Source organism: Barbus barbus (genome assembly GCF_936440315.1).
Source record: "Barbus barbus genome assembly, chromosome: 14".
In the NCBI taxonomy this organism is placed as follows: Eukaryota; Metazoa; Chordata; class Actinopteri; order Cypriniformes; family Cyprinidae; genus Barbus; species Barbus barbus.
The window spans coordinates 25,842,423-25,864,118 of NC_136742.1; the positions used below are offsets into that span (position 1 = coordinate 25,842,423).

The 21,696-nt window shown below is 35.2% G+C and overlaps 1 protein-coding gene across 1 annotated transcript in view; it reads left to right on the top strand.

Annotated features, from left to right (window-relative positions):
* Positions 1–21,696, top strand: part of LOC306880282 (mannosyl-oligosaccharide 1,2-alpha-mannosidase IA-like) — a 118,534-nt gene that overhangs the window by 911 nt on the left and 95,927 nt on the right. The window lies entirely within an intron of this gene.

The following is a 21,696-nucleotide window of genomic DNA, read 5'->3' on the forward strand; positions in this document are numbered from 1 at the left end:
GGAAAATGCAGTGTTGTAACACGATAGATAAGTAGACGTGTTGTTGTGGAACCTGTATGGTCCGACAGCTCAGTTGACGGACAAGAAACTCCTGTCTCTCTCAGAAGAACGCGCCTCTCATTTATTGTGTCGGACATTCACCGAACAGTTTGTTCAAAACTGACTGACAGTATTTATCAGTATTCCTCCTTTTTTCACTCAGTATTTTAGTCAAAATTCGTCAGAACACCCCCCCCCCCCAGTCAGTTTTCACTATATTTCAGAAAGCAGTGCCTGTCAATAGGTACTTCAGACAGTGTTCCCCTCTCTTCAGTCTCTATTTCAGTCAGCATTCCTTGTTTTTCAGTATTCGAGTCAGTTTTTAGCACTTTAGACAGTGATGCCTTCTTTTTCAGTCAGTGTTGCAGTCTGTGTACCCAGTTTTCAGTACTCTACTCCAGTCAGTATTCAGTATATATATATTTTTTAGCATTTCAGTCAATATTTGCTATAGCTAGGAGTGTTTCCTGTATTTCAGTCAGTATTTACATGATTTTAGTCAGTATTCTCTGCTTTTTTTCAGTTTATATTTTAGGCAGTTTTTATTTTTTTCAAGATTTCTGTCAGTATTTCAGTTTACAGTCCCTGTTTCACGTTTTTATTTCATTTTTTCAGTATTACCTGTATTTCTGTAGCTGATTTTCAGTATTTAAGCGACAATTTTCAGTATATTAATGAGTAAGCGTGCCTATATTTCAGTAAGTATAAAAGTCTGTATTCCTGTCCTTTTTTTCAGTGTTTCAAGCTAGTGTTCATATTTACATTAACATCTGTCTATATTTCAATATACATTCATAGGGAATATACATTCACTCAGTATTTTAGTTTGAATTTCCGTGTTTTTTTTTTATTTCTTCAGTTAATCAGCGTTGCCTATACGTTCCTGTCAGCATTCCCTGTTTTTAGTCAATATTTATCTTAGTAGTCCTGTACTTAGTATTCCCTGTATGTCAGGCTGTTCAGTAATAATTGAGCTAGGGGTTTTTACGTGATAAGGGAAACCTTTTTGTTTATATGTAAACTGGGCAAATTATATCACAAGTCTAAGATGCGTCATCGATATCATGTTCCTGATATGTTAACAGTAGTGATAATAGTTAGCCAAAACCTATCTAGCTTATGATTACTGCAGTTACAAGGGCTCAGTAACTTATGCTGATATGCACTATTTAAGAGAATCCCTTTAAGTTTTGATGGTGATATGGCCCTTTTCATATCAGTCGATATCGATAATTATCACAATAAATGTAAAATCTTTATTTCTTTCAAGTTTAAAGCCAGATGTTTGCTCCAAAGTGAAAGTTGTAGAAACCAGATTTTCTTTAACAAAATAAATATCTAAATAAAAAAAATGCATTTCTTTCGTTTCTGCATGGTTTAATGAGTGATACTGTTTCAAATCAAGAAACAGGTTTGGGTTGCCTGATAATAATAATATAACTTTTTTGTCTCTTAGAAATGCACATTTGATGGTAGCTTGAGTTAGGATGCAGAGGTACATTTTTGTTCATTATCAAAATCAGTAACGCATGTAAAAAGTGTAGCAACCTCAGTTTTATATGGTTACATTTATTCTGACCAAGTTTTTATTTTATTTTTTTTATTAAGCATTGGTCTCCCATAGTAGCATACATTTAAATCATGATGTTAAACAGTTAAAACCACACACATAGCACCTCAATACCATGGTAAAATATAACTATATAGTTTGTAGGTAGCCTATTTGTATGAAAAACAGTAGTCTAAAAACTTTCAAATGCACACATGCGATAGCTTAGCTTAAAATTCAGTGTGAATATCCCACATTTCTGCCACAATACCAGTACAGTGAGTGTTACTAACGTTACAGTAAATCCATGGTAAATAATGGCGACGTGTAGATTGAAAAGCCTTCTGTCTCATTGCACACAGTGTTTCTCCTGATTTGTGTTCTTCGCTGAATTCAAGTGCTTCACACTGGATCTCACAGCCCTGCTTGGTGTTCGCATGACCGAGTAAACGCATCTGCTGTAGTGAGCTCGTGCTGCGCGGCAGTTTGAACTTTGATCCGAGCGGATAAACAGTCCATGTGGCGCGATTCTTGTTTGGAACAATGTTGATTTGATTTGTTCACCAGTCTTTTTTGAAATTACATTTGCAAAATACACCAAAATTGTAGGCTAATTGATATCACTGTCGATTATATTCTGTATTTTACCAGAGATTGCCTTGAAAACAACAGTAATATTTTTTGTTGTATGTATAGTGGTAGAGATGCCTCGATCAGGTTGAGTTGAGCTTATCTCCATGTCTTGGTTGAGGTGACCTGTTAAAGCGTTAACTATGAGCTTGTAAAGGAGCATAAACAAGGCTGTCATTTCTTGTTTCTGTCAGGATGGTGCATTTAGAGCATGTCAGGCCAGTCTAATAATCCCTCAGTATGAGTCGAATGTAGACTTCGCATCAGCTTGATTAAATTAAATTTGCTATTGATTGAGACTCAGTTATTCCCATTTGAATCAGGCAAGTCCAGAGTAAAGATGCAGATGAAAACTGACAGCATGGTAAAGCTTTAAAATCGCCTTTCAGCTGGTATTGACCTTGTGTCCTTGCTTTTTTATGTAAGCAAATGGCAGATTTCTGGAATTCCTGCTAGTTTATCCTCCACAATGAGTCGCTACGTTTCAGTTATTTGCATAAGGAAATGGTGTCTGTGCTCCTACGGTGTCCTTCAAATTTACATTGTGTCACTTTGTAAGGCTAGTTTGTACTCTGAGATTTTACCCTACTCTTTCTTTTTGCTGGAGGGCTCGTTTTTGCTTAAGAAGTTTTGAGTATATTCAAGCATGTAACAAAAAGGCTGTTCCAGTCACACTTTATCTAAATGGCTAACAGTGGAAAACCTGTTGATAATACTGTTGCCCCTCAGAGTTAGTCCGCCAGAGTTGGATGAGTTTTAATTCCAGGATTAAACCGTTATAAAGTTAAGCACATTAGTGCATGCGGAAGACTCCACGTTCCTCTCCGAGACTATTGGTGTTCCTGCGGATCTGACAAGTCCCTCATCTCTCCTGCTTAATGCAGCGGCTCAGCATGAGAACAGTGATAATTCACCCCTGAATAGCGGGATTTCATCCATTGATCGCTGGCATGACGGAAACAAACAGTCACAGCTGGACCCTGTGGGGTCTCACTTGTCAGACTCGGCTGCGGGCGCTCTGTCTCGGCCCGCCAGACACTCTGACCTTTGAGGAGCTGAATTGCCTTAGAAAATAAATTGATCTTAAGGTTATAAAGTAAAAATGGTTCTGTGAGGTTCTTTTTTTTTCTTGCTTTTATAACTAAAAGCTGGAAACTCCTAAAAATGGATAGGTCACAGACAGTGACATTTACAGGGCTGTTTTTGCATATGTTTTTGATTTTTTTCATATATAATAGGAATGCATATTTCTTTGACCAATAATGTTAATGAAAGAAAACTGATTAATCATTACTGATATTAAATTTCATATTTAGTTATGTAAATATTTAATAAATAAATACTGATATTCTCAAATATGTAATTACTAATAAATAAATATTGATAAATCTATTTATTTCAGTTACACTACCATTTAAAAGTTTTGGATCGGTAAGATTTAGCCTATTTTTAAAGAAATTATTACTTTATTTGCTCTGCAAGGATGCATTACTTGATCAAAAATGACAGCAAAGATCTATTTTAAATAAATGCTTTTTTTTTTTTTTTTTTCAAATTTCTATTCGTCAAAGAATCTTGAAAGAAAATGTCACTGTATCCACAAAAATATTAAGCAACATAACCAATTTTAACATTAAAGGGTTAGTTCACCCAAAAATGACAATTTTGTCTTTAATTACTCACCCTCATTTTGTTCCATACCCGGAAGACCTTCATTCATCTTCTGAACACAAATTAAGATATTTTTGATGATTTCTGAGAGCTCTCTGACCCTCCATAGACAGCAACGCAACTGCAATGTTCCCAGGTCCATTGTGGGGAAGGCCTAATGGTTAGAGAGTTGGACTCGTAATCGAAAGGTTGCGAGTTCGAGCCCCCGGCCGGCAGGAATTGTAGGTGGAGGGAATGTCCAGCGCTCTCTCCACCCTCAATACCACGACTGAGGTGCCCTTGAGCAAGGCACCGAACCCCCAACTGCTCCCCGGGCGCCGCAGCATGGCTGCCCACTGCTCCGGGTGTGTGTTCACGGTGTGTGTGTGTGCATTTGTTCACTACTCACTGCTGTGTGTGTGCACTTGGATGGGTTAAACGCAGAGCACCAATTTCGAGTATGGGTCACCATACTTGACAATACGTCACGACTTTAAGAATGATTTCTGAAGGCTTATGTGACACCGAAGACTGGAGTAATGATGCTGAAAGTTCAGTTTTGTCATCACAGGAATAAATGACTTCTTAAAATATATTAAAATAGAAAATATTTTTTTGTTAAAAATATTTCACAATGTTACTGTTTTACTGTATTTTTGATCTAATAAATGCAGACTTGGTGGGCATACGAGACTCTTTTTTTTTAAAAAACATTGAAAAATCTTACTGACCCCAGAGTTTAAACAGAGTTTATTTAATATTTCTCTTTATTTAAATTGCTGTTCTTAAACAATTGTTATTATCAGAAAATTATCAACAGTCTTTTAATCCGAAGCAAGGCTAGACCATAATGTAATTAAAAAAATTTGACTTAAGTGCTCCAAACCGGACCTTAAATATTCCCCACTACGTGTATTTGCTCATGGCTCTTTAGCTATACTTGGAATACAAATGCAATATGTTTGCATTTATGGCTTCTCACTTGCACCTGTAATGCTCTCCCTTGAGCGTGACTGCTGCAGGAAGTGCTCGCATCGCACACCCATCTGGGCTCTGAGCTCCTCTCATTCATTATAGATGACAGAGCTCTCCAGTCGCTCAGACCTCATTCCTCTCACCATTAATTATGCACAATTCAAGCTAATAAGAGAAATTAATTCTCATTGAGACATTCACAGGTTATCGATGTTTGGGGCAATGTAGTAAAAATGTATACAAATTAATTTTTAAATGTACATATGGTGACAGAGAGAGCTGAGAGTGATGGATTCAACCTAGTGGGCATTTAGAAAGAGTGAAAGGTTCATACCTCATACAGGGTGCATGAACTTAACTTTTTTTTGCTTGTCAGATTATACAGTGTAACTGAGATCTTGGATGAAAGGCAGACTGTGACACCAGTTGTCTTTTATGTCAGATTATGCAATATAGAACCTTTCACAAAATAACTTAAAAACATTCATTTTCAATGACAACTTCCATTGCCTTATGAGACCGTGACCACTGGCAACAAGATGTGAGCATGTAAACACATTTATTTGATTTAATCATTGCATGCCACATTAACTGCTCCAAAACTACTGATTCTGCACTCTCACAGGGCATGACGCATACTTTTTTCCCATGGTGCACATGTGAGTTTAAACATTTTAGAAGTGCATTAAAAAAAACTTTAGGTACACAATGATAATTGATGAAATAATGTGTAGCTGAAATGAGAAGATTGTGTTGATACTAGTAAAATCTGTTGAGTAATTGTGACGTCACGGGGAAGCCAAAAAAGATGATACAAAAGATTGAATTTATTTAAATGCCAGATAAAGTAAATTGTGTAATTAAAATACCAATATTAAGGAGGAAACAAGAATTTATGTATATTGCTGGTCAGGAGTTTTAATTATAAATATTATAATATTATTATATTATTGCTGACTGTAACTATTGTCTACAATATAATCACAAAGTAAACATAATTAATCAACACCATTCAATCATAAGCAATCACTTGACATATTTTACAGTTCGCAAACATCTTTAGTCTCAAATGGGAGTGAAATGCTTGCATTGGCGATATTAATATTTCAGGCCTGAAACTGGCAAACATCTCACAGTGTGCGCTTGACTTTAGGTAAATAAATATATCTGGTAGCTTTGAAGGTTCTGTAATATTGTAATTGTAAATCCATGTAAAATGACTACTTTGAATGGGCTTTGAATATCATAGGTTATTTTTGGCTCTTGAGTTATTCGGCCTTTTTTTTTTGCGCAAGCATCTGAACACGCAACATGAAGAGCTTACAGCGTTTCTCTTGTATCTCTGATGTTTTCTCCTTTTGGTCACCGCTTTTATTCCAGGTCTGTTTGTTTTCCCTCTATCATATAGTGACTTTCCTCCCGAAAGCTGAAGTGCTTGGACACTAAATAATTCAGCTGGCTTTCTTTCATTTTACTATTTGTGAATAAGGCATGCTCTTAGAGGTAGAATCTACTGATGGAAAGGAGAGCGAGATCTTTCGGTCTTTCGCAACATTCCTGCACCCTTTTACAACTACTCCTGTGATCAGTGTAGATTGTCTGGAGACCTAAACCAGCCTTTGGATTATTTAGGTCAATCTCGCTTTAGCCAGAAGCAGCCCAACTGACCTTAGGTTCTGAGAAATGTAATGTATGCCCCCGAGCAATAGCTCCGCTGCTACAGGCATAGTTAGTCCCCAGACAGATTTGTCTTTTTCACTCTTCATTTTTGGCTAGAATATTTTCTCCAGTGGCCAGAATTCTGGATCTTTGTTATATTATGGTGTTTTAGGATAATGGATAGTGAGGAAAAAAAAAACTAGATTATGAATGCAAAATTCAACACATAAGAGCAGCGTTATCTTCAGTGGCTTTAAATGGCATATCTGATATGTTGCTAGGATCCATGATGTTTTGCTTTTGTTGTATGAATTGCACGCTCTCTTCTACGCTAAAGCACAGATTAGATTTGGCAGATTAAAATGCATGTGGAATGGTAACACGAGGGAGTTTCGGTTATTGTTTTCAGCGAGCATTGGGCCACTTGTGCTGCAGTTGTGAATGCTTGGTTTTCCAGTAATTGAATACTCCAAAAGCAGAGTCCAATGCTGATTAGAAGAGCAATAAACATCTGCCCAGACAAGCATGCATTGATCAGGAGATGCACGAGAACAGTGAATCTATGAGATCAATAATAACTGAACATGATATAATCAACAATGCGTTTTAGTTTAGATTAGTTGAGTCTTGGCAGTCTATGCATGAAGGATTTCTGTCAGTGAAAAATGCTTTTCATGCATTTACTTGAATTTTACTGTTTTATTCATTGTCAATCGTGGCAGTTGTCATTAAACTATACTTCATAATTGCATGCAGTCTAATCAAACAGATTTACTTTTTCTATAAACCTTGATTAGAACTTTAAATCATATGCAACGCAAGTAATTAAATTTAGCTTTATTACTTCACTATTTATAGGACAATTGATTTGTTGCTCAGAAGTGAGCGTGTGTTAACATTTGGTTTGTGGTTTGGTAACTCTTTAATCTGTTTTGCTGGTTTGAAACTAAAAATAAATGTGTGTGTGTGTGTGTGCTTTACTACTGTTCAAAAGTTTTAATGTTTTTGAAAAAAAGTTTAAAATGCTCACCAAAGCTGCGTTTTTAGTTGATCAAAAATGCAGTTGCAGTTCTATTTTAATACAATTGATTTATTTTTTCTCGTTTCAGCTGCATGTCTTCAGTGTCACATGATCCTTCAGAAATCATTCTAATATGTTCATTTGGTGCTCAATAAACATTTCTTATCAATGTTGAAATATTCTTATTCCATATTCTTTGATGAATAAAAAGTTCAGAACAGCATTTATTTGGAACAGACAACATCTCATAGCAATTTATACCATGTTTTGACAAATTGGTGTCTTATTTGTATGCATTTGTACAATGTCATTTGTCATTAGAAATATCTTGACTGTCACTATTTATTGCGTCCCTGCTGAATAAACGTGTTCATTTCTTATAAAGAAAAGTCCCAAACTTAAACGGTATAGAGTATAAAATGTATATTAACCCTTTAAACCACTGTAAAAAAAAATCAAAAGTTGAGAACTTAAGTTTAAGGCAACCAGCTTCAGGAGATTTGAGTTTTTTCAACTTGTTTTTATAGGAGATTTTTTAATTTTCTCAAGTTTTTGTTATATAAACTGAAAACAACAAGTTGAGAGAACTCAAAAATCTCCTGAAGCTGGTTGCCTTAAACTTAAGTTCTCAACTTATATTTTTTAGTGTATAATGTGTGCTGTAAAGTAGGGCTGCACGATTAATCAAAATAAAATCACGATCTCGATTCATACATAAATGCGATCTCATTTCTAAATGACGGCGATTCACTTCCGTGTATTTCCCTGCATTCAGATCATGCTGCATTCACGCGTTATTGGTCACACTCACACAATAACAAAACACTATTAATTCACCAATCCATCATAAATCTTGATCACTTTTCTCCTCTCCCTCATTGGCCACGTTCCGCTGTCACTCACGTGACGTGTAACAAGGCGGCAGACCTAAACGGAGTCAATAGGCGCGTTCGCAGAATGATCACCGTATGACATCAAAGTACCACGAGAGCGGTAAGAAAGCAGTTGGATCCTATGCATTCAAAACGCTCTTGCGGTACTTTGATGTTATACGGTGATCATTCTGCGCAGCGCTGCTTCAATGGGGCGTCAGCATCAACGCTTGACGGATGGCGTGTCTGAAGCTTGTTGCTGACCAGAGCCGCTGAGAAACAGAGTTGCGACATGCTTTGATCTCGCCGCCGCGCGGTCACGTGGTTCATGGAGCTCTCAATAGTTCCAAACAACTCCGCGCTGTCAATCGGGTCAGACAACAACAGCGGGTATACTTGCAGCATTTTCCGGCAAATATTAACACAAAACATCCATTGATTAATTCGTTTAATACACTGATAGTAGCATTTTGTCTGTGGCGTTTAATGGAAATAATATTAATGGGGTTTTCTTGTTTAACTATGGAGTAAAAACATAGTACATTGCAACACACAGGATAAGGCGGTTACATTTCTTTGTATGCAAAGCATAAATAGTGTAAACTGCTTAATAAATATTGGAGACTTGAGGCATGACTTTGTGTGTTTTTGTGATACACTTATTCCTGTGGATGTGTAGACCAATGATGAAATAAATTATGCTTATTTAAAGAGTATAAGAAATCTAATTGGTATGTAAAATGTGTTATTGTATTAATATATATTTCTTCATCTATGGTCATCTATTATTCACATTTTAATACAATATTATGTTAAAATATAAGATACAATATGCATACACAAGTGAATATCAATGAATGCTAGAAATGGTTTTAGCCATTTAAAAAAAAATCTAAAGACATCTTTTTCGCCACCATCTGACCAATTAATACTAGCACTTGCCTATTCTATTTATTTATATTTATTTAAAAAAAAATCATTGCTATGTGAACTGTGCTAGACTAACTGAGACTTGTCACAGCACTTTATTTTGTTGCTCTTTCGTTGGTCTGTTTGCTTCTACATTGTAAGTCGCTTTGGATAAAAGCTTTGCAAGTTTTGCAAATACTTCAAAATAAAAAAGGCAACCAACTGTATTCATCAAAATATTTTATTATATAATATATCCACGTTATCTAACTGCAAATATAGCATATACTGCCTATTATCTAAAAATAAACATGAACTATAACGCGTTTCATAAAATACAAGTACTGGTCAGATTTCCGAGAGGTAAACTAATGCGTTATAATGGCAAAAAATGCTGTAATTTCCTCAACTTTCTGGCGACTGTGTTTGAGAAGCACTGAAATGAATGGGCTTCAATGCTGAAACTATCGGTTGTTTGGAACTATTGGCTGCTCCATGACACGCTTTACTTCCGCGTTCCTATGGAAGCCTATTGGAGTGTCGCAACTCTGTTTCTCAACGGCTCTGGTGCTGACCATGGTGCTGATGCGCCGTCATAGTGATAACAGCCAATCACATACCTTTCTGGTGCTGCATGAACAGGATTGGCTAGCGTCTGCGCTAGGGTATTTGCATAAGGCGATCTGATTGGCTGACGCCTGCGTTGGCGCTTGAAAAGTTGAAAAGTTTTCAACTTCTGCCGCGTGCAATGCCAGTGAGGCAACGCTTGACATCACTCCATTCAAAGTAAACGAGAGGCGTTGACGCCGACGCCCCGTGTGTATGTGAATATTTTTATTTATTATTGCTAATGTTCTCTTATGTTCAACAACTTAAAGCTTTAAGGGGTCTAAAATAAAGAAAGAGACAATTTTTTTTGTTTGTTACTCCAGCACTTTATTATACTGAATGTCCTGTGTTGTTTTTTTTTTTTTTTGTACTTGAGTGCAATACATTTTGGTTGAAAAGTGTAAGAGAATCGTGATCTCAGTTCCCATGGAGAAAAATCGTGATTCACATTTTAGCAAGAACCGTAAAGTCTTAAGTTTGCATATTTTTTTGAAGGCAATCATTGGGCAAAATGTGCAATATGTTGAAATAGTTCATAATTGACAGATTAATTCATTCTTGTCATCTGTTAGAAGCAGCCCTAGTGTGCATATTTTTTTTTTTCCTGGCCAGTCATCAGTGCTAGCAGCAGTTTCTTCGATATGTAGACTTTTGTATGCATGTCAAGTTGTTCTTGTATTCCAGTGAAGACGGGTCAATGCCAGACAATAACCCTCTGGTGCACTGTGCGACCCATCCTTCACTTCCCCTCAATGATTTATATATTTGTATTTAAATTTAAAGCATCTCCGAAGCATGTCAGCACTAATCCCATTTCCTGTCTTTGCTTCTTGCTACAAATTTGAGTGGATTTTATGACCGCACAATTCATTTTCATTGAACCATAAAAATCAAATGAACCAATAAAGTGCAGATCTATTAAGAAAGTGTTATTTGAAGCAACGACACTTTGGGAAAAGTTTGCTTTCTGATTTTACTACAGAGTTCTGAGACATTAATTTCATTTTAAATATTTGTTCTTGGTGGTTTTATTGCACTTGCTCAGCCTGTTAAACAAATAATGGATGTCACTGCCTCGTATTCTGAATTGGAAGGCAGGGGAAAAATTGATTATCCTTTCACAAAGTCTTTGCCACATGTCAAGTGAGGAGGGTCAAATCTTTTTGCTTGTTTGCTTAATAAAAAGGTCATGTCAATATGTGTCGTGGCGGTTTTATATTGCTCTTGTATAAGAGCTGTTGTGAATGCATAAAGCAGTGCCTAGTATTTATTGCAGTGATAGTTAATACCAATGCATTTATAAGAGTCCATACTGTTTCAAAAGGTGTATTACTGTAAAACTGTACAAAAAGAGAAAAATCCCTCAGACCTGCCGAGAGACACGGACAGGGCACAGTCTGTCATGTACCTTGCTGGTTTTTGCTGTGAAAGCCTGTGGATTTTATGAAACTTTTAGACTGTCTACCCTTTTTGTTTCAACCCTGAAGCCAAAAGGATAAAGCAGAAAGATTGATTTTTTTTTATTTTATTTTTTTCTTCCCGTGACTGATTCTGAGAGGGATTTCAAATTACAAACAATAAAATTAAGATGCAAATGAAGTAAACGGTGCACTTAGTATTCAAGTAAACATTCAGAGATTGAGAATATTAGAATTTAATCAGATTTTCAATAAAAGTACTTGAGCACAATCTTAACCGCATAAATATTAGTTGTAATACTGCCACTTGTGTTTTTGAACCATTCTTGTGCTGCCACTAAAAATGTACATTCATTGACCCTGTTCTTTTATTGTGATTACTTGGAAACGTATGCGTTTAGTTTTCTTTCTGCTGATTTGTCATTAAGATAATGTTGTACGGCTGGCGAACATTAGATGAGGTTTTGTTGAAACTGCAGAACTGATGAAAATCAGGAAGGATCAGTGAGAGCGTGTTAGAAATTACAGACCACTCAGTAATAGTTTTGCATCGTACAAAATAAAATTTTCATCAAAAATGTGCAAAAAATTGTGTTTTGGATTTACATTAGAAAATGGACTGTTAAATATTTTGTGGCGAGGCTGGTGAAAAAGTTGGCAAGACAAGTAAAAATCAGAATAATATTCTTACTGATGAATCCTGTTCGCATCAAATTTGCAATGCGAGTACAGTTTTAATTTATTAAAATAAATTAATAAATATTTATTTACTTTGCATTTATATTCAATTTCTAGAGGGCTTACTAAACCTTCTGGAGTTATGCAGCTGAGAACAATGATTTTTTTTTTTTCCAGCCTCAATTGTTTGATTAATTTTAGGTCGGCATATTAGTCATCATATTACACTGCAAGCTCTAATGCGCAGTTCCAATATTTTGACAAATCATGTTTTATTTTGTACCTGTTTGCATTCACTTAAAACAAACTTGCTGTTTTTTTTTTTTTTTAATGCAAGTAAAGAATGTGACAGTTTACATGTACCAAATACAGAACCCCATAGATCAAACATATAAGAGAAGAAAAAACAAAACACTAAGTAAAGAAGGTGATAATATTTACATGTGCCAAAATGCAGAAACAGACAAATACACATATATACTGATGGCCAACATGACAAGTCCGTTCTGATTAATTCCTGTATTTGCATTCATATGTCTGTGAGCATACATGTGTTTGTGTGTGTGTGTGTGTGTGTGTGTGCGCGCATGTGTCTGGGGTTGGGGAAGGAAGCATACAACTGAAATAGCATCATAATAGATTGATAACAGATATAAGTAGTGGGTTAGTTGTGACTCACTTAACATTCTGGTGAAGAGTGGTGATGGAGTGGACCAAAAGTGTTTGTAGAACTCAGCGGGGAATCCATCAGGACCTGGTGCTTTATTATTAGGCATGTGTTGTAGTGCTGTAAGAAGTTCGGGTTGTGTGATGGGTGATTCTAGGCTTTTTCTTTGGTGTTCATTCAGTTGTGGCAGATTGATACTGTTAAGAAATGAGTTGATGTCATTTTGATTTGGGTCTTTTTCTGATGAGTATAATTTGCTATAGAAATTGTGAAAAATTTGGTTAATTTCTTCCGGTGAGTTGGTAGATTTTCCTTCTGGGTCTGTAATAACTGAAATTGTTGCTTTTTCCTTGTTTGATTTGATTTGCCAAGTATTTACCAGATTTATTACTATGATGAAATTCTTGTCTGAGCCTATGAATCAGGAATTGAGTTTGTTTATTGATTATTGCATTTAATTTAAATTTATATTCTCTTAATTTATTTTGTTTCTTCTGTTGGGTTATTTATATTGATGTCTTGAAGTTGTTTAATTTTCTGCTCCAATTCTGTTTCTTGTTCTTTTTCCTTTTTTTTTGTAAACGGAGTGTAAGATTATTTCCCCTCGTAGTACTGCTTTTCCTGTTTCCCACAGAAGAGAGGGAGACAATCCAGGGGTGTCATTAATTTCTAGAAAGAATGCCCACTCTCTTTTAAAATAGTTGTCAAAGTCTGGGTCTTTCAAGAGAGATATGTTAAAACGCCACCTGGTAGCAGGTTTATGAGGTTCACTTCTATTCCATTTCAGTGTTACTGGTGCATGGTCGCTAATGATAATTGGATGAATCTTTGATTCGGAAATGTTTGATTAAAATAGAATTACTGGTGAGAAAGAAATCGATGTGGGAATATGAGTGATGGACTGGTGACAAAAACGAGTATTCTTTAGCATTTGGGTGTTGTAATCGCCAGCCATCGCCAAGGTGCAACATGGTTAATTTCATGACTTAAAATGTGGTAGAGAGAGAGAGGAACTTGGGAGCGAGGTAGAGGTGATCTGGGAGTCGCCATCTTAGATCATGCACCTGATCTCGTCCGAGCTCTCGCGCTACGCAGCCATCCCTCCCATGTAATATGATGCATATTAGTCATCATATTACACTGCAAGCTCTAATGCACAGACCTAATATTTTGACAAATCATGTTTTATTTTGTACCTGTTTGCATTCACTTAAAACAAACTTGCTGTGTTTGTGTTAATGCACCATGACAGGCTTTTTGACCAAGAAGTGCATTTTTCTATTCATCACACTCAGCCGCATTAGAGAGTGTTTGACATCCCTAGATGCCACACTTGTTTTCAGACATAAATTTGTCCATTCATGCTACAATTTGAGAAACTGTTTTATTGTAGCGCATTGAATGGCTTGGTACCAGAGGAGGACGCACCTCGCGGAACGCCGTTGGCCGGCTGCCACGGTTCCACTCTCATTCGGAGAGGCAGGCAAATGGTTGTAACTTAACTCTGCCTCCCTGTTTTCAGCTGTGGGACTGTGTTGTCTCTGGAGAGTTGGTTTTGGCAGTGGATCAATGGCTCTGTGTGCCTGAGAGGGAGATAGAGAGCATGTGTGGTAGCGTGAGCCAACCTAGCCGGAGCTCCTCTGCCAGAGAGGCACATGTCCACCCTCTTGAGCCGCACCTGTTCCCTGGCATGCCGACTGCAGGTGCTCCTCAGGCGTTCGTGCATGAGTTGTTACTGTTTTACCACTGAATTTGTTTTATTGTCTTGCGTGGTGTCTAGTTCAGGTGTTTTGCTTATGCACACAAATGCATACAGCGGGTCATTAACCTGTGGAGCTTCACTTGGCAGTCAGCGATTGGCCTTCATCATGCTGATGATGTGCAGCGGTGTCAAATGACCGGTTTTTTTCATGCAAATGCAACCGTAGCATGCCAATTCATAGCATTCACCCCTAAACACTCAGTTTAACTGGGAAATATCTAGAGATCTGGCATGGTGTGATCTGATTAGCTGGAAAGCAACCCCTGTAACAATTTTTTATTTTGTTGAGGGGGAAAAAAAGAACAGTACAACTGAAATGTATCTCGTCTCATTTAATTGCTCAACCAGTGGTTGAACCACAGAAAAATGTCAGAAAAACAGCTGGTGAACAACGTCATGTAACATTACATTTACCTCAGAAAAGCCATTCAAAGTCCACAGTCTGTTAGTCAGCTCCAAAAAAAGCTATATTTTCCAACCTGATCTCATGACGATAACATGCCTGTGGGAACTTTTTTGCAAAACGCCAAATATGTACCAATAAGTACATACTGCAGTTTCCAACAGAAATTAACAATAGAGGTGATAAAACAGTGAGCACTTGTAATCGATTTCCTACAAAGTTATGATTACAGCTTCATATGTTTTGCTTTCCAGACGAAACAAGCTTGCTTGGTAGCTTAGCCAGCACAGAATTGGACTAAGGATGCGAAATCCTTGGGTATGAATCCAGTTAAAAACAGGACACATGATGAAAGGGCTCAAAGATGAGAGATCGAAAAACAAGCTAAAGCGGCATGATTGCGTTTTTACGTCACATTAGCTTTTGTTCATACTATCGAGTAGGTTTAGGTGTAGCAGGGCTCATTCTTCCCACTGGTCACTCACGAGCACATAATTTGGTCACTATTATTATTATTTTTTTTGCTACAATATTTGATTAATCAGTGCATGCTGATGAACTTTTATCATAGTTTAGTTCTATGGTAACGAAAGTGTTCAACATTCAACCCTTTTTCATCAGTATTATTTGTGATTTTTAAATTTTGTGAACGGGAATTCCTCTTTTCGTGCGCTTTCACTTTCAAATTCGTGATCTTGGTGTCACGTTTTACAAGAGAAGCTAATTTTCTGTTTTGCTTATCTATACACCTTTCACTTTTTAAGACTAAAACAAAAGATGGATTCATTGTTAATCTTAATTAAAAAGCACAACAACAATAAAACGGTACGTTACAATGACAAACTAGCTTACAAAAACGCTGTTTTTTTTATATTCTGTCTCTCACAGTTGAGGTGTACCTACGATGAAAATGACAGATCTATTCATTCTTTGTAAGTGGGAAAACTTGGAAAATCGGCAGTGTATCAAATACTTATTTGCCCCACTGTAATTATATCATTTAAAAGTTGATAAAACTGCCTTGTATACAATTTGTATGTTTAGGCTATGTACAATTTAGTTTTTAACTGTCATTAAATGTATTTGATTAATTGTTTAATTAAACTTTGTTTTCAGCTAAATGAAAGCTTTAATTTCGGATTCTTTGTTGCGTTCATTTTGTAGAAATGTTTTTTTTTTTTTACTTTTAGATCCACATTGTTCTGTGTAACAAATGTCTTCTAGGCAATATAATTACCTTTTAATAATGTCAGTTAATTGATTTCAGAACAGCTCAAATGAATGATGCTAGTGTAATCATAGTCTCTTGCATGAATGCTCTGCTTTGGATTAGTTGGTTGTAGCTGTACTCTCATGTTTTGGATGCGTGTCATGTTGCATGACCTAAACTTCTGAGGTTTTGTTGTCAGACAGATGCATTATAGATCACAGGACGATTCAGTTCTGCTGTAGAATCTCCTAATGTGACTTTGATATTGTTGGGAGCAATATTCCCTTAGATGCTGTGCTTGTCAATGTGGTAGTCAGACAATATTAAATCTAAGAAATGTCTGCAGATCTTCTGTTATAGAGTGATGTGATGCAGTGGTAAAGAATCTGACTGGTTGGGTTCAAGCCCTGCTAAAGTTTTATGAGCTGTTAGGAAGTTCAGTAGTTTTTTTTTTTTTTTAATTCAAAGTCCGGATTTGAGCTCTTAATACTCAATATATGTGTATTTATATGAGAACTATTGAGTGAACTGGAACATTTACAGTTAATTTTATAATAATTTTATTTTGACCAATATATACATTTTTGGCATTTTTAAATTCTCAACATTGGCTGATAAGTTTTTACTGTTTGAACAAAAAGTTTTGGAAGCTTTTATTTTGACAGCAACAGGTCTTTTATTTTGACAGCAGTAAGAAGAGCCGATCCTCAGTGCAGATGCACAATTGAATTAAATGTGAAATTTTAAAATAGACTGAAATAGTATTTTCTTGTAAAACGCACTCCAGTAATGAACTCTATATAAAATTAACTTCCCGAAAATTCTCAGATATTTATTTGAGAAAAGATTCCCAATGAGTACAAATATACCAGATTACTGAGTGCTCTGTTTTTGTTGTTTTTTTATTTTATTTGTTATTTTAATTTATAAAAATATTACAGTAGGATTACAGAATCAAAAAGCTGCTAAAGCATAAATCTGTTTTATTTATAGATTTCTTAAAAGTATTTATAGATTCATTTAAAAGTAATTGGATTATTATAAATTAATTTTGCAATTAGTTATAATTTAGTAAATGTGTAAAATAAATCTACATTTCATTGCATCAATTATGCATGTTATTGTTTTTGAACTAAATAGTGTGATATCATATATATCAGCCATCAGTCACCCTGCTCTATACGAAATCAGTAGCAGCATCAGTCTTAAAAATAAAACATATTGGTTGACCCCTAAGCAAAATCCATTTTACGATTAGTAGGTTGCCTGAAAGACTAGTAGACTAATCTGTTAAGAAGGGTTTACCCGACCCCGATTGGACGTGATTCTATACATAACACACTCTTTCATTCAGAAAACGATAGATGGAGAAGAAAGGAAGTTTTAAAAGGCTGTTGGCTGACCATTGCGGCCCTATCCCTATTTTTTCCTTAGTCAAAATGTCATTTTGAATGCCTACCAAAGCACAAAGTGTTTTACTGCTAGCATGTGATGTCTAGGTGGACTTGAGTCTTATCGTCACACCCGCTGACTGAATGACACATCAAGCTCCTGACTGCTTCAGCCTCTAGGCCTGTCGTCGGAGAAGGCATTTCATCTTCTGTTTCAGTGCAGCATGACTGTCATTTCAGAAACAGCTGTTATGTGAATGACTAAATTTTCAGCTTGACACCCGTAGCCTGCAATGTTAGCATAATTGCGTCCCCACATGTTTGAGATCTGCTGCTGGAGTGGCATTGCTATTGCTGTTTTCATTAGCATTTCTGGTGCCGTAAGGGGAAGTGAAATTATAGGCGTGACTGAATCGAAACGGTCTCAGCTAATTACAGCATTGTGCATGTGCTGCATGTGGAGGCTTCATCCTTAGATCCAGTTTAGGGATGATCATTTTCTAAAATTGTGTGACTATTTTTTTTTTAAATTAATAATTTATATTGCATTAATTAAACTTTAATTTAAAGAGCTTGTTTATATGATTGAACCCTTAGTCAACATTTGCCTAATTTTCATTTTATCCTTTCATCCAACATAAGCTGCAGCTGTAAAGGTCATCCGAGTAAGAGATAAAAAATCCATTAAATCCTTTACTAATTTATTTATCATTAACATATTTTCTGAATAATTTAGAACTAAATATGAATTAGCATGTTCTTTTAATGATTTTTCAAGCCATCTTATTTAAAACCACTTCACATCATTTTAAATGACATTTGTTACTTTATTAATAAAAAAATATATTTAATATAATAAATACATTACATTAATAATAATAATAAAATACATTACATTAATAATTACAACAATACCTTTCATTAATAATAATATTATGATGTAATATTACATATAGTTTTTGTCTGTTATTGTAGTTATTATAAATGCCATTTTTTTACATAATTATTCCCATTTAATAAATATTTAGTTCACTGTATTTAAATACATTTGCATATTTTTACATACTGATAATCTGTTATAATAATAATAATAATAATAATAATAATAATAATAATATATAATGTAATATTGCTTAAATTTGTATTTCTTTACATAGCCATATATATATGTATATATGTATGTATGTGTATGTGTATGTATGTATGTATGTATGTATGTGTGTATATGCATATGTATATATGTATGTATGTATGTGTATATGTGTGTGTGTGTGTATTAAAATACATAGATAAGTATATATTTAAGGGCTAATAAATTTAGCATCTTTGCATTTTATTTTATATTTAAATATTTCAGAAACTGCCACAGTTTGCAGTGAATCAAATCTTTATTTACAGGGAAACATTCCAGTGGCTGATTACATTGAGCCTGCCTCATTCGTGCAAGCAAGCCAAGAGTGTGTGTTCATGACGCTGTCATGACGTGAAGTGCTCAAGCTACAGTACACACTTTCACTTTGAATGGCTAATTAACTGATTACTGAATGTGTTTGGTCTGAAACAGACTAATCGATAAGCTTAACTGATTAAATTAAAGGCGATTTAAGTGATCATGAGCATCTTTAAGTTATCCAGCTTCAAAACAAAACCCTGGAGTTTACAAAAACGACTGACGAGGTGTCAATCACTCCGTCGACCTCTTGTTTAGTGACCTATCAAAGTCACTGAGATAATCAGCGTTGAGTAGAATCAATCATTAGTCTGTGCACTCACACTGCTGCCTGAGGTTGTAACTCCTAATGGCTTCTGTGTTGATATTGAATGTTTTGACATGTATTATGGGGCTGTTGAGTTGTTTCCATCTCTTCCTTTAGGCTGTGTGCAAACATGCTAACCTGTGGCTTCCTGTTGCAGGCTGTCACGAACATAATGGGGTTTTGTACGTGCGTTTGCATGAATGCATGGCTGTGTCGTCCCGTTTGTTAGTGTAACTGAACCGTTAGTCCACATTTGCCTAATTTTCATTCTATTATTTCACAATAAGAGAGAAACAAAAAAAAACACTATCCTTTGCTAATTAAATTGATTAACTTTTTTTATGAACAGCATTTTATTTTGTCACATATGTACTGTTGTAGTATTTATTAATATTTTGAACTAATTTTATTTTTCATGTTCACTTTTCATTTTTATTATTTTTAAATATTTCTATTTCTGTTTATTTATTTACTTGTATTTTCAGTATTTGGTTCAGTTAGTTCACAAAGTAACATTAAGTATTCATCCTATAATGTCATAAGCTTTAATTTAGCTGCTAACATTTTTCATTTCATATACCTTATGCAAATATTTTATCAAAAATTATGCAAAACAGCTCAATATCATTAGATTATCTGTTGCCCAAGGTTTTCACACAGGCAGGAGACAGTTTAGTAATGTTTAAATGCAACGCTGTGTGTTGAAAATGCATTTAAGTTCTAAAGACTCTTATCCCGTCCTTCCTTCTGTGTGAACTCTCTGCTGCTGACTAGGTAGCTATAGACAGTCTTATCAAATTTGCCTTGTCATGTACTTATGAGGGCTCCCTTCTGAATGCTAAATCTCCACAGGGCTGCACATTCACCTCACCTCATCTGCTTTTTTACTAGGAAACGGCATCAGGAAAATGACTTTCATTCTGATAATGTCCTCTCAGTGAAGGCGGCTTGATAACGGCAGCACATTGTCATAATTAACAGTGGGAATCTTTGGATTTTCTTTAAGCTCTGTCTTTTTAAGTTGGTGACGTCTCAATTAAATGACATTTTGTGTACTGTTGATGACGAATGTCAGTAGAAACCAGAAAAATATTCTGAAGCTGCATCTCTTATCAGCTTGGTTAATGTTTTTAAGGATGCTAAAATACACAGAGAAAGCATATTTGCAAGAACGAGAACAACAAGGGGAAAAAAGAAAAACTTCCTCTCTTTGTTGTAAAGAGCAAGAGAGAAGGAAACCTCAAATGCACAAATATGCTTGAGCGTGCATCACAAGGTGATTGTGTAATGTCAGGGCTTCCCAGAAGAAACCAGGGTCTACCATTCGTGGAAAACAGGGAATAATATAATTGTGATTTACAGGCCTTTGAAAGGTCATGGAAATATTTCAAGATCTTAGTCATGGAGTATTTTTTATTCCCCCATCCATTTGTGAATGCATAATAATAATAATAATAATAATAATAATAAATAATAGTAATAATAATTTATTATTTTAAAGTAAAACATTAATATTTATAGATTTTTTAACATTGGTTTCATTCTGCTTTATAAAGACTGCTTGGAAATCATCAATTAATTAGTTTTTTTAAATTCCTTTGCCATTCATAGTTTTGTTTCTATTAAAGATTATATATCTTGAAATACTCTAATGGTAACTGTGTCCTGTCCTGTTGCTGTCATTGTCTCTCTGTGGAGCTACTGTCACTAAAACAAATTCCTCGTATGTGCAAACAGACCTGGCAATAAAGCTCATTCTTCTGATTCTATAGATACAGTGTTAACTTAAAGGGGTCATGAATGGCGCACTTTATTAGTTTAAAATGTTCTCTAAGGTCCACTTATAATGTTAGTAATATATTTACATAAAAATATCATTTAGAAATAGGCAGGTTTTCGTCGCACTGACGCGTCGCCATAATCTGACACATTCCTGAACGAGTCATTTTTCAGCTTGTTTTCTATAAAAGCTGTTTTTGAACCAACCAGAAAGTTGAGTTCTGTTTTTATAGTATATTGACTTGTTATATTAAGGGAAATTTGATTTCTCAGTTCATGACCCAGTTCATAAATTCAGGATCTAAGTTTTATTTTTTTTTTTATTTTTTTTATTTTTTAAAAAGTCTCTTATGTTCACCAAGGCTACATTTATTTGATCAAAAATGCAGTAACAGGGACATTGTGAGATATTGTTATAATTTAAAATGTTTTCTATTTTAATATATTCTAAAATGTAATTTATTACATTACTCAAGTCTTTCATGTCACGAGATCTTATCAATGTTGAAAAGGGTTAAACTGCTTTATATTTCTATGGAAAGTACAAAAGATCAGCATTTATTTGAAATAGAATTTTCTTTTAACAGTGTAAAAGTTTTTACTGTCACTTTTAATCAATTTAATATGTCTTCGCTAAATAAGTGCAAAAAAAAATCAAAAATCAAATGAACATGATTAAATTTAAAAATAAGTGAATAAATTTTACTGAGTTCAAACG